The sequence below is a fragment of the Eretmochelys imbricata genome, chromosome 6 (assembly GCF_965152235.1).
Source record: "Eretmochelys imbricata isolate rEreImb1 chromosome 6, rEreImb1.hap1, whole genome shotgun sequence".
Lineage (NCBI taxonomy): Eukaryota > Metazoa > Chordata > Testudines > Cheloniidae > Eretmochelys > Eretmochelys imbricata.
This window is the reverse complement of record NC_135577.1, coordinates 21,764,681-21,783,700: the sequence shown is the minus strand read 5'-3', so window position 1 is coordinate 21,783,700 and position 19,020 is coordinate 21,764,681. Positions and strand designations below refer to the sequence as shown.

The 19,020-nt window shown below is 46.3% G+C and overlaps 2 protein-coding genes across 15 annotated transcripts in view; one reads left to right on the top strand and one right to left on the bottom strand.

The window, feature by feature from the left end:
- The window catches only part of LRRC56 (leucine rich repeat containing 56), a 134,755-nt gene extending 129,732 nt beyond the window's left edge, over positions 1-5,023 (bottom strand). For all 11 annotated transcript variants that reach the window (XM_077818202.1, XM_077818206.1, XM_077818212.1 and 8 more), the window contains exon 1: positions 4,830-5,023. The gene's annotated coding sequence lies outside the window, so the exon portion shown is untranslated. The remainder of the gene's footprint in view (positions 1-4,829) is intronic.
- A 165-nt stretch (positions 5,024-5,188) lies between these two features.
- HRAS (HRas proto-oncogene, GTPase) overlaps positions 5,189-19,020 on the top strand; it is a 74,592-nt gene continuing 60,760 nt past the window's right edge. For all 4 annotated transcript variants that reach the window (XM_077818199.1, XM_077818197.1, XM_077818195.1 and 1 more), the window contains exon 1: positions 5,189-5,623. The gene's annotated coding sequence lies outside the window, so the exon portion shown is untranslated. The remainder of the gene's footprint in view (positions 5,624-19,020) is intronic.

The window sequence follows — 19,020 nt, the reverse complement described above, 5'->3', positions numbered from 1 at the left end:
GACCATTTTTTTAATTGTACCCTGTGTGAAGGTTTCTCTGACACAGGGTGGAAATCATGCCAAAGTACCTCAGGATACATACATGCCTGTTGGTAGAGAAGATCAGACCGGGGAGTTGTGGATCCTACAGCATAAGTGGCACTATTGCCTGAGCTAGAAGACCCACTCCTTATGACAAGAGGCTGATATCTTCTATTTTTCCAGAGAACACATACACCATGGGCAGCAAAAATGTGAATGTCCCTACGCTGCCTGGCCAGAGTACCTCAATACCAGTGTGACCACTTGTAGGAGGGTGGTTGCATTCTCATTCTGTGCTTTCCCTCTTTCTTGCCACTGGCATAACCAGCATCCATTTTGGCAATTATGGTGGTTGCTTTGTAAAGTGAACAGTTATTGACGAGGAACAGGATTGAGGTGATCAAGGCAAAAAATTAACCATGAGTTGGTAACGATTTTCACTGACTGTAGACCAGCTTCGGGTGCAAGCCAGTGACCCTGAGATAGTGAAAGAACAGCTATCGCTGGTCTGCTGATACGGGCATTGTGCACTATGCTGTGCAGTGAGACAACAGATTTGAATCTACACTGGCAAAATTCAGGACCTGTAATTCACCACCAGGGCAGCTCCACTGTTGGCAGCAACTTTTGAAGCTGTACATCAGCTAGTGTTCAGCCAATCGCTCAGACAAATAAGTTTGTTTACATTTGCAGGAGATAATGCTGCCCGCTTCTTGTTTACAATGTCACCTGAAAGTGAGAACAGGCATTCACATGGCACTGTTGTAGCCAGTGTCGCAAGATATTTATGTGCCAGATGCTCTAAAGATTCATATGTCCCTTCATGCTTCAACCACCATTCCAGGGGACATGCGTCCATGCCAATGACAGGTTCTACTTGATAACAATCCAAAGCAGTGCAGACTGACGCATGTTCATTTTCATTATTTGAGTCAGATGCAACCAGCAAAAGGTTGATTTTCTTTTTTGGTGGTTCGGGTTCTGTACTTTCCGCATTGGACTGTTGCACTTTTAAGATTTCTGAAAGCATGCTCCACATCTCGTCCCTCTCAGATTTTGGAAGGCACTTCAGATTCTTAAACCTTGGGTTGAGTGCTGTAGCGATCTTTAGAAATCTTACATTGGTACCTTCTTTGCATTTTGTCAAATCTGGAGTGAAAGTGTTCTTAAAATGAACTACATGTGCTGGGTCATCATGCGAGACTGCTATAACATGAAATACACAGCAGAATGCAGGTAAAACAGAGCAGGGAACTTACAGTTCTCTCCCAAGGAATTCAGTCACAAATTTAATTAACACATTTTTTTTTAACGAGCATCATCAGCAATGGAAGCATGTCATCTGCAATGGTGGGTGAAGCATGAAGGGGCATAAGAACGTTTAGCATATCTGGCATGTAAATATCTTGCAATGCCAGTTACAAAAGTGCCATACAAATGCCTGTCCTCACTTTCTGGTGACATTGTAAATAAGAAAGAAGGCAGCATTATCTCTTGTAAATGTAAACAAACTATTTGACTTAGCAATTGGCTGAACAAGAAGTAGGACTGAGTGGACTTGTAGGCTTTGACGTTTTACATTGTTTTGTTTTTAGTGCAGTTATGTAACAAAAAAAAAATCTACATTTGTAAGTTTCACTTTCACAACAAAGACTGCACTACAGTACTTGTATGAGGTGAACTGAAAAATACTATTTCTTTTGTTTATCATTTTTACAGTACAAATATTTGTAATAAAAAATACACTTTGATTTCAATTACAACACAGAATACAATATATATGAAAATGTAGAAAAACGTCCAAACTATTTAATACATTTCAATTGGTATTCTATTGTTTAACAGTGCGATTAAAACTGTGATTAATCGCGATTAATTTTTTTGAGTAAATCGCATGAGTTAATTGATTAATTGACAGCCCTAGTTTTTACCTCTGTCTCATGCAGCCATAATCTGAGCAGGGACAGACAGGACAACACGAAAAATGCCCAAGCTTCCACCAGCAGAGCTGCACCACTAGTGAATTTTACATTCCATTTCCCCTAGAATAGGTGATGCCGTGCTACAGAGACTAGTGGAGCTGATATGTTAAAAAGGAGACAGTCTTTCTTCTATGACTGGCAGAAGCAGTGACTACTTCCTCTTTAGACTCTTGCTCTGGCATATTAATAAAACCAAGTGAATGCCAGGATGATAGAAGCCCTTGAGTTATACCTCCCTACTGCATACATAATCACGATGGTGGTCAGGAAGGATAGGAGGTATCCAAATGAATGGGTAGACTTTGGTGTTCTCTATCCACAGTGCAAGTTCTCTTTTCTTTGTGCTCATGGGAGCACGCTGAAATGCCCCCCATTTCTCCCCCCTCATATACTTTCATATCAGTAGGCCCCACGTCTGACCAGCCTATCCTTCCAGTCCTAAGAAGGACAGCACTATACCTCATCTTCAGGTAGCCAGTGCCACTGCAGGTTTGGCTGGAAAGGTTTCTAGAGAGCTGCATACCCTGCCCTCTGCAGTCTAGGGCTCTTCCAGTGGGGTTGCTCATCAGCGAGAGCACCTCTTCTTGGCCAGACATGGTACAGCAGTCTCTTCAACTCTGGCCCCCTCTGTCAACTGTCCCTCCAAGCCTGTGGTGGTTTGCCCCTTCTCACAACTCAGCCTTCCATCCAGGTACTTATAGTCTCTGTCCCTTCCAGAGTAGTAAGGAGTCCAACAAAGAAGAAGTCTAATGACCTTACGCCAGGTTTTCAGCCCCACCCTGGACTCAATAGTTCTTGTCCCCTTGCATCAGGGGGGCTTTTACATCTTTTTTCCAGGTTGCTGGCAGGGAGAGCCTCCTGCCGTCCTCTGGGTTCCAACCCAGGCACCCTATTTGAAGCAGCTTAGCCTGTTTCTTCAGACTCATTGCTGCTTCCCTGGGCCACTTCCTACCTTCATCTGCCTCCCAGCCCCTTTCACAGAGAAACTCATTCTAGTGCTTTGTCCCTGGAGGGTCCAGCCACTTCCTGCCAGCTTACACTTGATTCAAAGCCATCCCTTCTACCTGGTCCATAAGCTTTTATCCCAGCTCTTGATGGTCCACCAGTTAGCTGCAGCTGAGGAGGTATTTACTCTGTCTCTTAACCACTTAGTGACTGTGGCAGGATAAGGTTATATACCTCATTATAGTTCTACATAGAATGTGCAAACTGCATCTGATGTCTGCTTGATGGCTAGTGAGGTTTCAGACCAGTTCATATTAGTGGACAAGCATTCACATCATAGAAACCGCCATGAAGGCATCTTTGTTGGTAGTTTCACTGTGGCCAGGTCTACACTATTACTCCTGGGGGAATTTTGCATCATTGCGCATATGCAGAATTCATGGCCCCCGGAGATTTCTTTGCTTACCTGCAGAAAATGACTTCTAATGGGGAAGTAAAGAGAAGCACAAAAAGTGGTCATACGCCCACTTCCTGGTAGTGCAGACAGGTTGGTTTGGGCATCCAGAGCAGCTGGTAGAGACATAAATCACCACCTGGGATGTGGGGGGCGGGCTGGGTAGTCATGTCCTCTGTCCCTCTTGCTAGCTATTGCAGCACGCTCAGCGTGGAGGGGCAAAGTTTGGGGGGTATTTCTGATGGGGTAGGCATGGGGCAGGCTCTGTTGCCTCAGGCAGAGGAGAATGTAGCAGCCTGCCTGCTTAGTGAATTGTTCCCATTGTTGTTAGTGAATTCCCCCAGGAGTAGAAAATAGGTATAACACTTTAAAGGCTCCTTTACATTGCCAGAGTGGTGTAAAGGAGCCTTATTGTAAAGGACAGTGTGGCTGCATAAATGCTTATGGTGCTTTAGTGATTAAAACGGGTCTACATTTTTGGGCTGAAAAAATTTCCTGTCAAAATGTGCTCCATGAATGGTCTGCTACTGACCTTTTTGGAAATGGTCAGTAGCCAGTATAAAGGCGAGTTTGAGTCCCCAGCCCTCACTTGCTCTTCAGGTGCCTATGATGTAACACTGAGCATATGACTGCATGTATTTGTTGACTAATAACTAGAAGTAAAGGGTGAATACTAGCTACATTACTATTAGACAGAGGGGGTTTGGTGATTTCCTCCAATGCTCCCCACTCCCATTCTTCATCCTTTGTATTGTAGTTTAAACTTACATCTGTATAACCCCGTTCTGAAAAATCCACACCCCTGAGCAACACTTATACTGACCCAACCCCTGGTGTAGAGAGCGCTATGGTTCTCCCATCAACATAGCTACCGCCTCTCACAGAGGTGGATTAACTATGCCAACGGGAGAAGCTCTCCTGTTGGTTTAGGAGCATCTTCACTGAAGCACTGCGGCAGTGTTTTAAGCGTCCCTTTCCCTGTGACTGGAGAAGCCCAGGAGCGTCCTAGCACAGGGACTGAACGACCCTAACTGGCACAGCAGTGTGGGAGTTGCCCAGGTCCTTTATGTTCTGTGGCTAAACAAAAGACTCCATCCTCCAGGGTCATCAAATAGGCCAGCACCTCTCACCACCACTAAATCCAAGTTACAAGGAAGTGAGAGAGGCTGGCAAGGCAGGATGCCTTGTTGCTGCGAATATAAAAGGCCAGATCCTCAGCTGGTGTAAATCAGCACAGCTCCACTGAAGTCCACGGAGCTAGGCTGCTTTCCGGCTCCTGAGGATATAGCCCCAAATGTCTGTTTTTATTTAAAAAAAATAAAGAGAGAGAGAGAGAGAGGTGGGAGGAGACCAAGACTTATTAAACAACGTCTCGGGGTCTGTCTGGACCATTCGGGTTATCAGCCAGAAGCGCGGTTCTAACTCACCATTAGCGGCTCAAGTTCTTAGTGCACCAGGCTGCAACCAAACAACCCTCCCCACGTCTCGCTCCTCCACCGGCCGGCACCACGGCTTGAGCGAGGCGCTGAAAATAAGGGCTGAGCAGCAAGTCCCCTTCGGCGGCGGCGGCGGCGCCTCCCCCCGGCCCGGCGCCTCCCCCCGGCCCAGCGCCCCGGCGGAGGGAAAGGGAGGCGCCTTTAGCGTCGGTGACTGACGCGGCCCGCAGCCCACCAGGAGGGCGGAGGAGCCGGGGCTGGGGGCCCGGGGGCCCGGGCTGGCGGGCGCCGAGCGCCTATCAGCGGCGGCGGGAGGCGGTGAGTGACTGGTGGGCGGGGAGCGGAGCCTGGGCGTGTGCCGCTCGCCGCTGCCGGGGCTCGCCGAGCCGCCGCTGGTGCACGCACACACCCCCGTACATTGTCCGAGCGAGCCGCCGCCGCCGCAGCCAGAGAGCGCCCCAGGGCTCGGTGCCAATGCGGGCTGGGCGCTGCCAGCCGGGGGCTTCTCCACCACCCCGGTGGAAAGTTCACCTTCGCCTGGGCCCGCCGCTCCATTGATCCAGAGCGGCCGCCGCCGGGCAGGGAGGCAGGATCTGCGGCTCTGGCCGGGAGGGGGGATTTTTTTTTTTTTTTGGCCTTTTCCCTCCAAACTTTGTGCGCGCGCCTCCCGCAGAAGCCCCCCCCCCCCACCACCACCACCACCACCACCGCCGCACCCGCATCTCCGCTGAGGATTTGCCTCTCTGCCGCGCAAGGATAAGCCGCCCGGGCGGGGGTGAGCGCTGGTAAGTGCCCCCGTCTCCTGCGCCGTGCGGGGCTTGGAGGTGGCGGTGCAGCCCCGGGAGTTGTTTTTGCAGGTGGTTTCCAAAGTGCGGGCGGCGGCGGGGGGGGGGGTGATGGTTCTCTGCCTGTGCGACCCCCCCCCCACCCCGCTCCCACGCAACCCCCCCGGGAATGCTCCGGGCGGCGGGCGTGCAGCAGGCACTGCAGTGGCAGGGGCAGCGTGTCCCAGGGAGCATGTGTGCGCGGTAAGGACTGGTGGCGGCAACCGGGCATTGCAGAGCAGAGCTGGCTTTGCTGAGCAGGAGGCGGCGGCGGCGGCGGCTGCTGCTGGGAGGTGGGGGGGGGGGTCGCTCGCGGGAGCTCCGTCGATCCTGCACCAGCTGGGATACTCGGCTCCAGAGTGAGCTGGGAAGGGCAACCCACCCCTCTTCGGAGTCGGAAAGCGGGTGCCTTTGAGAGAAAGTGTGTGTGTGTGTGGGGGGGGTGTCCGTGTGTGCCTGCCTGGATGCATCAGTTGGGAGGGAGCGCTTGTATAGGGAGGAGGACGGGGGGCTATGCTTGTGAGAGGGCAGCAGCAATGGGAGGGGTTACGTCTGTTAGGGGAGAAGGGAGACAACAATGGGTGTGTCTGGGTTGGGGTGGAGGAGTAGCTTTGGTCTTGCCGTGGTGGAAGAAGGTAGTGAGGGGAGAGGGGGTAGCCACCTGTTGGTGTTTGTGGGGGGTGGCTGCAGTTTTTCTTCCCATGATTCTCTGAGCATTTGCAAATTTGTTGCTCCTCCATCCTCCAAAGGCTTTCACTCTTCCTCTTGATTTTTAGACCTTCTTGGTTTGTGAAAATCAGGCCCCAGCAGCCTGCTCTGGAGGCCACTGGGGTGGTTCTCATACCTCCAGATTTAAAAGCCTCTGCGTTAGCAGAGGGAGATGGTGGCATTCACGTATGTGTCTAGGCTGTTTGGCAATGGTATAGATTTCTCCTTCTGTATGTCCCAGCCCAGCTGCCCTCTCTCAGCTGTGGCACTCCACATCCCCCTGCTGCACCTTTTGCACCTGGGAGCCAGTGGCAATAGGATCTCAAGGCAGCTGCTGATGACTTCTGCTCTTTCTTCCTCTCCACTTCTTTTCCCTCCCCAAAATGTGACAGGGCTTCCAAACAGGAAAGGAAGGGAGAGGAGAGAATCACCTGCTGGCCTGCCCTTCCAGTCTTACAATGACTCTGCTTTCTGTAAACACTTCCTGCCAGTCCAGAAAACATGGGGAAATAAATGGGAGGGGCCCTGCATCCTTCAGGAGAATACCACAGCCTGCTGTCACATTTCCCTTGCCTGTTTTTTTTCCTGCCTCTCTCGTTTTTCATCTTTCCTAGATCCCTTGGTATCGCTATACTGATGCCTACGGTGATATCACTGTCGACAGAAGCTTTAGGGCGTGGTCTATGTTGATAGCACAGCAAGACTTCTAATAGCTGAGCCTGGGTGGCCACTGTTCTTTCAGTCGTCATGTGCCATTGAATCGGTGCAGTAATAATAACGCCTCTGAGTGCCTTTCATTCCAGAGGGTCCCGCAACCCGTTACAAGGCAGGGGCTAAAACAGAAATACAGGGGGGTGGGGGGCTGAAGAGAGGAGTCTCTAGGATCCTTCCTCCTTCCAGGGTGTGTCTTGCTTTCTAGTCTCAAGCATTATACCACGGCCACACACAGGTAGAGGAGGGATGGACACAGCTCCCAGAGCAGCGTCACTTGAGAATAATGCCAGGGAAACTCTTTATCCCTTCTGTAGCTCCAGGGTGAGGCTTGCTGTCTCTGCAGTTGGAAAGCCAAATGGAAATCTGAGCTGGGATTAACAGACTCTGTGTGGCTGATGGTCAGCTTTTGAAATGCCTTGTACAACGTTGTACATCACAGTGGGGCGCACACTGGGGTACTGAGGCTGAGAGTTTCAAAGAAGCCTAAGGGAATTAGGTGCTGAACTCTTAGACCTGGCTTACACTCACAGTTATCCTAGTTTAACTACAGGTGTGCTTTTAAACTGACTTAAAGAGGTGCAAACACTTGAGTGGATACACTCTTTGCATTGGGCTGAGCTTGTCTTATATCAATTGAGCTTGCATTGGTAAATTTTACAGGTGTGAGTAAAATCGATAAAACCTGTTTTAAACAGATAGAAGCATGTCCACAAGGGGTCTGCCCTGGCATAAATAAAGAGTTATTAAAGGAGTCTGAGGCCCCTTTGAAAACCCCAGCCTAAATGCACAAAATAAGCAAGAAAATTACAGGTCCAAGGGGGGACTGGCTGGCTCCAGGGGTTGGTGTTGAGAGACACATCCTTTATATGTTTAAGACCTTGTCTACACAGGGGTTTCAGCCAATGATGTTGCACTGCTTCAACATCCCCACCTGGCAGAGATGCATTGTACTTGCGTAAACAGTGACTTGCATTGGTGCAGCATATGAGGTCATAGAGTTTAAGGCCAGAAGGGAACATTAGATCATCTAGTCTGACCTGTATACCACAGGCCACCAGCACCCACTGAAACTAGACCAAAGCATTACAGTCCATAGGACACTAGACTATTATGCGCCACAGGCAGAGAATAGGAGGAACTGAGGTGGCCAGTGCCTGAGGCCTCTACAATGGCAGGGAATTGACTAAGAGAGAGAGACCCAGTTAATCCTGGCAAATGATCTGCACCCTATACTACAGGGGAAGTGTGGGGGGAAAAGAACCCCTAAGGTCATTGCCAGTCTGACCTGGGGGGACATTCCTTCCTGACTCCATATACGGCAATGAGTTAGACCCTGAGCATGTCAGCAAGAACCAGCCCATTAAGGAGGTGACCAAGGGAATACTCAATACCACTCCAGAGTCCTGGCCCATCCAGTCGAATGTGCCGTCTCTTGATGAAGCCATCTCTGATGCCTCAGAGGAAGGAGACCAAACTGCTGCCTACTTCCAAGAATACGCGGGGCAGGGCAAACCCCTTCCTGACCAAGGTGGATTGATTTAACTCACCAAGTGGAAAGTCTCGATTTAAATTATCAATTTTAATCAACTTTTCCATTTGGATTTCATTTATGTTCTAAAGAAAAATTCATTCTCATTGGTGGATATCACTATTAAAATGTTGATTTACAACTAAATAGATCCTTTACACTAGATTTGGTACATCTTTTTGCTATCTAGAGAGGTACACTATAACTATGCTTATTTAAGCAAGTGTGTACCTTAATATTTTCAGATTCTTCATTGTACATTTTTAGTAAGTTAGAAAATGGTGAATATGTTGCTTATTTACTAGATCGTTAACTTTTTGCTCGTGATTTGTGTAGAGCTGCATTAGGATGGTCAGTGGAATTTAATTGCACACAAAACAGCATATAAAATTTATTTGTATTAAAACAACCTTAAATGTTTTGAATACATAAACTTCTGTTGTGAAAATGTGTTTCACATTTACAGCTTTTTTATTAAACAGAGGGATTGACTGTTGTCAGTGGATTAAATTGATCATTCCAGGTCAGCCTGGGAAAATTTTCAAATATGCCTACGTGAAAGTGACTGAAGCTTAAATTCCTACTCCCCTACGTCTCTTGAAAATGAGTTTCCCAAGATACTTAGGCTGTCCTTCAAACTTTAAAACTAGTAGATCTCATCTGCTCCCTCCTTTGTCTTTATTCATAGACTGGAAGAGAGAGACAAATTTTCCTTTTTCAACTGAATCAATTTCTCAACTTTGAATGAATTAGTCCAAATGAAGAAAATATTTTTCTGTGCCTGCAGAGGAAGCTACTGCTGTCAAAAGCTGGTTTAGCACTTCAAGAAACTCTGGTTCCAGGTGCTTAGCTAATAACTTCCACCAGTTCAATGGTGTGACTTTCTTTAAAACATCAGCAAGCATGACATGTACTGCTTGACTGTTTCCCTTCCAGCCCTGACATTTATTTTGGTTGGTGATTTGGTGCCCATGTCTTAGCAGCAGCATCTTCAGCAGTTAGACATCTACCCTGATACTTTGGGTTGAGAATATTGGCAAGAAAATGAAGTGCTGTAAAGTTCTCGATCCATTTGCTGCTTGCTATTTAACTTTGTTGTTGGGTAGTTTTTTCTCTGGTATCTCTTGAACTTCTTTCCAGATTTAAAAGCATCAGCAATACAGCAGCAGTCTTTCTGCAGTTTGTCCAAGGCTATGGAAATATGCTGAAACCTATCTTCTATTTAATCCTGACCCTGGCAGGTGACTGGGTGAACCATCAATCAGGAGGGACTGTCAGGGTTGCCGAGCCCTGCCCCCACCATCACAAACAATCCCATAATACTAATCCACTCATAAATATGTCCCACTCTCTTGAAACTCATTAAGTTGAGTCAGCAGGTCCAATCTAGTCTGGGTCAATGGTAAATAACCAGTCTGATGGCTTTTCATTGGTCTAGTTATCTTCGGTACTTATATAGTCCCCATTACTGCAGTGTCTCACTGTCTTTAATGTATTTATCCTCACAGCCTCTCTGTTATCCCTGTTTTACAAGTGGGGAACTGAGACAGAGTGGCTAAGGCCCAAATCCTCAAAGGTATTTTGGCTCCTAATTTCCACTGAAATACCTTAGCTCTCTAAATCTGAACCTAAGTGATATGCTCAAGGTCACACACTAAGTCTTTGGTGGATCAGGAACTTGAAGTGCAGTCTCTCCCAGGTCCAAGGGCTACTGCCTTTAATCACTAGACCGTCCTTCCCCTCTGTTCATCAAAGTTCTTCTCCATCCTGTTCCTAAAAGACAAACTTTTCTATGGCAGAAGCACCAGCACAACTGCGGCTAATTGGTACCCTTGTTCACAGTTTCATTAGAGAGGCCAAGGATTGGCTGGGCCTGGATAATGAATTTCCTTTTCCTAGAGGAAGTCCCTCCATGTCAGGGCTGAGTCACGTTTGTGCGGCACCCGCCATTGTGGCACATATCATCAGCAGGAAACGCACTTTGTTTTTAAAAGTGAAAGATGAAGGATGGAAGGAAAATCTCCTTTTAAAAAAAAAACAACCCTGCTTTTAAATTAGCGATAATTACCGAAGTGCAGGGCATCTCTGGAGTGCTAATGATCAGACAGGGCTTAGGACCCAAAGTGAACTCTTCTAGCTGGCATCCGGTCCCCAGAAATGCCCTGAGCTTGGTTCTTCAATCCTTAGCTATGGTAAATTTTTGATATTACATAGTAATAACATGAACAGCATTTGATAGCCTAACATGCTGGCAAATTGCAAAGTGCCAATTTCCCAGACTGGTGCCTTATCACTTTGAAAGGGATCTACTCTATTGTACTCTGTGATTGCGTATAAAGAGGGATGTCATCGGCTTATTATATTAGTTCTCCAAAGGAGGTCTGGAAAAAGCTAATAGTGTGTGCATCAATTTCCATATAATTTCATCTTTCTTCTAAAAAACAAATTACATTTCTACCATTATAGTTGCACAGATAATCATACAAATATGAACTGGTGCAGTGCTGGCTTCCTAAGTCTGCAGGCAGACAACTCCAGTGCCTCTTCTGCTGCTTATGCAGACGGAAGACATTGCACTGGTTCATGCCCAATTCTTCTTTGAATACTTGCAAGGACTGGAACCTTAATTGCATGTACCCAAGAAAGCTTCCAGCTTGTCTTATGCACGTATATGTTTCAGATCCTGGAGATACTACGTTATCCTGACCATAGTAAGGTGGGACTGTAGGGTTGGTTCATTCTTTGCTGCTGATGAAGATGGTGGCTATGGGCATGGCAAAATAACTTTACTGTTCTTAGTATCACTGTAGTTAGTATCTTGAGATCTATGGTCATACATGTTATGCGTGTTCCTTGAGACAGATGGCAGCAGAAGGCACATGGTTTCTGTAGTGCATGGGATCCTGCATGCCATTCCCCATGGTGAAATGGATAAAAGCCTGATGTCTGCGTGGCCCATTCTACTCTGGTGATGTCTTATGCACTTGACTGTAGAATTCCACACCTTTCCGAATTAAAGCTGAACATGGGGGAATGCCTTACTTGTAGCAACCAGTACGGTCACGCTAAACTGTTTGAAGAAACCAGCTTCATCATTGCGTGGTTCTTGTGTAGGTCTATGGGGGAAGGAAGGAGGGCCATCTAGGACTTATCCCTCTGCCATCCTAGAGGGGCCAGTGGTCAGGGCTTGAAAAGAATGACCAGATACTTACTAGCCAGGGTAAAAAATAACTGCAACCTACAGTTTAAAGGAACAAGAGTTGTGTATTACACTGTATCAACTGTATCCTATTGTCATGCGTCTTTCTACTTAATGTTTTAAAATGTAAACTTGCAACCATGTCTCATCAAATACCGACAAAAAAAAATCAGAATATATTTGAATTCCACCTGCATTATTTTAATCTGATAACTAATATACAGCTGGTCAGATTCCACGAGTATTATTTGAATACATTATTTGACAAATACTGATAAACTTAATCAAATGAATTATTTGCTTAGTGCTGTTTAACCATCCTGCCTTGCTATATTTCTCTTGGTTGTTTTTTTAGACCTTTGTTCTCTTCCTGTCTTCATTCCACTTGTTTGTATAGTAAACTGCAGTGTATCTTTTCCTGAGCTATCTTCAGTGTCTTTTTTTTCTTCCTTTCTTCCCCTATCCCTCCATTGTTCTTAACATCTTCCCATATATCTTCTTTCCTTTTTTTCTTCTCCTAAAACCTTTCTCTTTTTCTAAATTATCCCATTATTCCCACTTTTTCCCTATCCCCTCAGAGGAATTGCAAACTATATCAAATGCCTCACGGCCAGATTAACTAAATCTACTAATTGCATATGAATATGAAACCTGGGAATGACCACCAGGGCAATGCTACTCCATCTTTCTCTTGGTTTTCTGGCTGTTGCAAGGAGGGTGTTTCTGCAGTTCGATATCTCTTTCAGCATTCATATTTGATTGGAGATAAATTATATTGGAATTGGATACTTGAAAAAGGTTCAGAAAAGGGCAACAACAATGATTAGGGGTATGGAACAGCTTCCGTATGAGGAGAGATTAATAAGACTGGGACTTTTCAGCTTGGACTAAGGGGGGACATGATTGAGGTCTATAAAATCATAACTGGTGTGGAGAAAGTACATAAGGAAGTGTTATTTATTCCTTCTTCTAATACAAGAACTAGGGGTCACTCAATGAAATTAATACGCAGCAGGTTTAAAACAAAGAAAAGGAAGTATTTTTTCACATGCAGTCAGTCTGTGGAACTCTTTGCCAGAGGATGTTATGAAGGCCAAGACTATAACAGGGTTCAAAACAGAGCTAGATAAATTCATGGAGGATAGGTCCATCAGTGGCTGTTAGCCAGGATGAGCAGGGATGGTGTCCCTAGCCTCTGTTTGCCAGAAGCTGGGAATGGGCGACAGGGGATGGATCACTTGATGATTACCAGTTCTATTCATTCCCTCTGGGGCATCTGGCATTGGCCACTGTTGGAAGACAGTATACTGGGCTAGATGGACCTTTTGGTCTGATCCAGTATGGTCGTTCTTATGTTCAGTGAATATCTCCAGTGCCTCCTTTTGCTATTGCTCAGAGAGTTCCCTATCAGCTGCAGAATGAAATTGACCAGATTCTTGTAATTTTCACTGCTGCCCAGAGAGAGCTTGAAAACAAGTAGTGAAAACTGATAAATCTCCTCAGTTTTCACTCTGCTGGAGCTTGTGGGAACTCTGAGCAGCAGTCATCGCATATGACTTGTCTGCAGGCTGAGAAAGGCAGGGCTTTTATCAGTTTGTTTGGAAGTTTTCTTCACAACAATTATCTTAAATTTAAAATCTTGATTCTGCAAATGGAGACTGCATTTGTACTGGAAAGATTCCATCTTATCCTGGACTAGTGGATTTTTTTAAAGACTTACCAGTAGGTCCCCACCTTCTTCATAGGAGAGCAGGGATCCACTTCCCCCGAGAACTGGTCAACTCACAAATTACGTTTTAAGTGTCACTTTCATTTGTGTGCTTTCTTCATTGTTCTTGCTAGTATTTTTTTAAAAGCTAGGATCCTCTTTAGGAACAAAGGACTTGCCAGACTGGATCAGACCAGTGGTTAATCTGGTCCAGTATCCTGTCTCCTTTGAAGCAATCGATAGTCATTGGGAAGTGCAAAAAATCCTTCTATAAGCAGTTATGCCCTCAAGGAAAGAGTCCTCATGATTCCCATTAGTTAGAGGTTGGCTCAAGCTCTGAGATGCACAGGTACCACAATAATGGGCCACTGCATAAAAGCCTACATAGATAGACGCATGAGGGCTTCTATTACTTCCAAAGCTATTTTTATTTTAATTCTTAGTATTGTAATTCTGGATATTATTGTTACCCATGCAAATGTCCAATTACTGCTCTTGGCCACCATATATTGTGACAGTGAGTTCCACAGACTAATTCTGTTTTGTGTAGGGAAAGGAATCTTAAACTTTCTGACTTTAAATGTCATTGAATGGCCTTATATTACTACACAGAATGAATAGTAGCATATAATATGCTTTCTTTGTCTTATTCATCTGCTGTCTAAACTAAATAGTCCCAGTCTCTCTTCATTTGGAACTTCTTCTGGGCTGTGTAAAGGACTGGAAAGCTTTAATAGGCTCTTTCCCCACTCCCTTCCGTGGTTTGTCCCCTGTGTATGGTATCAGAGCTCAGAAAGATTGCTCTTGGAAGGTATAGGGAATTGTTGCTGTTTGATCTCTTGTGGTGGTAGGACTTTGAGCATCTGTGGGCTTTCTGACCTGCTGTTTTGAGAGCGCAGGTGGCGGCGGGGACAGGTTGTCATGCATGACGGAGGCAAAGACTTTGGAGGATAATAGCCCTCTTCCAAATGGTGGCCTGAATATGATGCTCTCCATCTCAGGTTAAGCTTGCCTCTTGCATTACTACTTTGATGCTTCCTATTCTCCCGTGTTGCAATATACTGGAAATGTCCTTTTTGATAGAGGTAATTAAAAAAAAAAAAAAGCTTTGTGTTTTCAATGAGGATTGTGTCTTGTCTTGGATGCTTAGCTCAGCAGGCTGAGAAGAATGAACGCAGTTTACATCACTTTATGCTTATACATCACCTTACATTATGCTTGGTTTACAGCAAAAGAACAGTGAGAGGGAAGTGTTCAGGTGATGTCTTGTGCACCAGTGCCTCTCAGCTGTTAATCACAATGTTAGCTGACTGTGAGCAGGAGGCATTATATGTTGTAGCCTTCTGGTTTCAGTACTGGGAGTTGTACAATGACCTCCTCATACCCATAAGGAGTATCTGTTTCACTTGAGGGGGGGCCTTTATGAAGTGTTGGAACAATACTCCAGTGAATAGCCCAACTTAAAAAGTCAATAGCATATATTATATGCTAAGATTTGTCCTGGGAGGATATTCCCTGTCAGTTAATCACCCATGATGGGGACAGGATGAAGCTGGCAGTAGTGGTTATAAAAATCAAAAGAAGAAAAACCTGTTTTATCATCTAGAATAGTCAGAATATGACTTGTGTGTTGTGCCATGCACATGTTCGGTTTCTAATTCAGAAGTGTCTCTAGAAACTACAGACCAGTACAATAAGAAAGCAAAACTTCATTTTCATCCTCCGGTTGGAATGAAACTTTCAACTACTGCACGTGCAGCAGAACGGTTAAGAATCCGTGGTCGAGAGAATGGGGGTGTGTACTGCGGTACTTTGGGTGGGCATCCTAATGAGACAGGACGTATGGGTGGCTCATCTGTCTAGGCCAGGAGGTGATGCATAGTTTCTGTGGGCAAGGACTGAGAATGCAGGTCTCAGGGCTCAATTTTCAGCTGTCACAGACCTGATGTGTGACCCCACTGTGTCTCATCTGTAAAATGGAAATAATACTGAGCTGCTGATCAGGGATGCCATGAGGATTAATTCATTAGCATTTGCAAAGCACTTAGGGGGCGGGGGGAGTTGGATGGAAGGTGCTATATGATTGCAAAGGGAAAAAACAGACTTGGTCCCTGGGTAATAAAGAATGGGCCTATCTAGGGGTGACTTTGGATTTTTATTTTTGCATAAGCAAAATCGGTGCAGTTCAGATGCTGGTCCCATTTTCATTTGAACCCTGGAAGTTGGGGGCATCTGGTTAAAAGACCCCAGTTTGGCCCATCCCTAGGGTAATAGCTCCAGTTAGAACTCTCACATAGGGATGTCTTCACTGCTGCCTGTACGTCTCCCTGTTGTTTAGCAGTGGTATGTCTGTAATTTAGTTTCCAACATGGGGAAAATGTTATGCCCTGTGGAACAAAGAGGACGTTTTACTGTAACTGGGAAGAGAAAAGAGCAAGAGCTGTGAGCAAGTAGCTAGGAGAGAAGGGTGAGGCTCGTGCGAAGGTGTCTGTGATGGTAACCAGTTCCAAACAGACACCGATTCTCACTCGCACCTGGGATGATCAGGAGGAACATGTCTGAGTCTGTTGCAGTAGCTCTCTGCAGGAAGTAAAGTGAAGAGCAGAGGGAAGGGACGCTCCATGGGAAATGCCATTAACCAGGCTGCTGTTGTGTAACAGGTACAGCCAGCCATCCTGCCAATCCAGATTGAATCAGTGTACAGACAGCTGAGAGCGAGAGCATTCAGTGAATGTCCCCATGAGGGAAAGCAGAATCCAGTGAAAATATTCCAAGGAGATTCTTCCCGGTTAATGGTGGAGTCTGGGGTGGGGAAGGACCTTATTTTGAGGCTTGCAGAGGTACCTGGTTCAGTAACGCTTTGTTGGAAAGACAGATTATACACATGCAAGAGAGACAGAGACCTTCTGTATTTGTCAAAGGTGGGTATATCCTGCTCAGGGGAAGATAACAGAGTGGTAGTTTTCTTTAGGAGTCAGGCCTCCTTTGTCAGCCTGACCCAAACCAAAGAGGAAAGATCAGGACAAAGGGAAGGAGGTGGGGTCTAATCTGGGGTCCTGGGTAACTTTGCCCAGGCTTTTGTACTGTGGATGACTCACTTATACTGGAAGAAGTCGCCCTTGCTCCTGCTAGCACCAAAGGAGATGCTCCTTGGATGGTCCTAGCTCACTCCTTTTTCCAAACGCTGCAGAGATTGTGGCATGCGCACACTCTCTTGCTGTACAATACACCCAGTTTAGGCAAAAAATAGAGCTGCTCGAGGTCTAGAGCAGTGTGGCATTGTTAGTCTTCATCTTCAAAAATGTGCTCTTGAAAAATCAAGGCATTCATTTCTCCCAAAACCTGCGAATTGGGTGCAAGGACAAAAATTTCTGTCTCTCTCCCTATGAAATCACCTTGCCTGGGGGAAAGTTACAAGAGCTTGTGGCAAAACATGCTAAACCAGCAACTAATTTCACATCGTGAGCCTTAGGCTGGGGCTATGATGCTGTGGCAGCTCAGGCCACCCTGTATTACAGTGTTGGACTGCCTGTGTGTTTCTAAGTTCATTTGGCACTCTTGCATCTTTAACCCTTTGAGTGCAGATGCTTTGCAGCATGCGAGTTGAGCAGATGCTGGAGGGAGTGTGTGATCTGCATGTGTGCACGCATGCACTGTGTACCGTTCATGTAATGTCTCCAAAAGGCCAATAGCATATTTCTCCCCTAACCATCCTGTTTGAGTTGTGTGCAAAGAATGGAAGTGATTTGACCCTTTCAGTATTCGTCCCACGCTCATTACCCTTGACTCTTCCTGATTTGCATGAGGAGATATGAGGCCAGCAAACTAGCTTTTTACTTGAGGGCCTGTCCCAGTTTCCAGGCAGCCAGCCCTAGGCAGTGGCCTACTTCCTGACCTGCTTGGATAGGCACTAGCTGGCTTGTTCCTCCGTTGGTGTGGGAAGAGAGGTGCAGATATCCATGTGGGACTGTGTGGGAAGGGTTTAGCTTTCGCTGTTTGCATCAGGACCTCCCATGCGTGCAGTGAGTGAGCATGCTTATTAACAAGGAGTCTGAGCAACTCCCCACTTCGGGGTTGTCTCCTTCCTTTCTGCTTCTGCTGGGGATTGTCCCAGAAGGGTGCAGTGACATTTATTTAAACACACTAGAGTGCCCACCTCCCGCTCTCCTAGTGCTCTTTACAATATGTAAAATGCTTTAGTTGCCACCACTTTCCCCTTGAAAACACCTGGTGTCCAACACAGAGGCATTGCCTGTTTCACCTAAAACGGACCCCCTGGCCTTACCAACCAAAGGGGACATGGGCCTCGTCATGCCCAGATGCCAGCGCTTCTTGACTTTCGTTGAACATTGCTGGTTGCAACTCAGGCAGAGAGGAACATCCATTTATCCCTTGGAGACGTTGCTCCAGACCAACCAACGTGGCAAGCTCTGTCAGAATCTGAGCTACTTAATATGTGGAGCAAATGGTTCATTCCTCATGGCAGCTCTACTTTCAGGTGAAGGCAGCGTGGATTAATCATGCTGAACAGGTCTGCAGTGTGCTGCTTAGTAGTTGCCATCATTGCAGTGGCTTGTAACTTCCAGCTGCATTCCCCTCTTCTTTAAACCATCACTAGTCCCCTGTAAACCACACTGGCCAGTGAGGGTGGAGCCAGGGAAAAGGGTATTTAAGAGCAACTATTAATAGTGGTGGATACCAGGTTTTCATCATATGCTGCCAGACCAATGAGAGAGGTTATTTGGTGCCAGGGCACATACCTCCAAAGCTTCCTGGACTTTCTGCCGGACTATAATACTGGACCCTTGCCTCAAGTGGAATAGTGGTGACCCAACCTCAAACCAGAGGAGATTATGCTTGGTCCGTGACACAGGTCTATTTATAACCTCACCTCGCTGCCTCCAATCCGTAGATCCAGAGTGTGGCCGGTTATGTGGGTTGCGTAGGTAACCACTTGTGATAGCTCAGTTGAGGTCACAGTAGCCGTGAACTCCTGAGTTGGTCTTAAAGAATCATCACCTGAGTGGATCTTGAGGTCACCAAACACCACCATCCACCAGGGCTGAATACCGATGCTGCTGTCTTGTCTAACCAGATCTCAGTTGTCATTTATAATCTGAGCATGAGCTACAGGAATTTTTGTTAGCTGCCAATTTTTTGCATTCCATAGCGCAAAGTGAAGACTGGGACTGGTGTGAGCCAGCTTCCCGAGATTACGTGCTTGCTGATGCTGGTGAGATCAAGACCAAAAACCTTGGCCTTGTCATGCACATAGATAATCTCTTATCCTCTGGCTCCATCCTGCTTCATCTACCCCCTACCCATCACCATGGAGATGAAGGAATCAAAGCCCATGCAACTGATTCTCTTCTTGCCACTTGCCACTACATGACTCTGGGTTTCTAACGTTGTTCTACTTTTTTGGCCACTGAAAGGATGTAGTTGGCTTCCTGCATAAGAGCCCCGGAGGCTGCAAAAGTCACCTGTGTATTCCTTCCTTA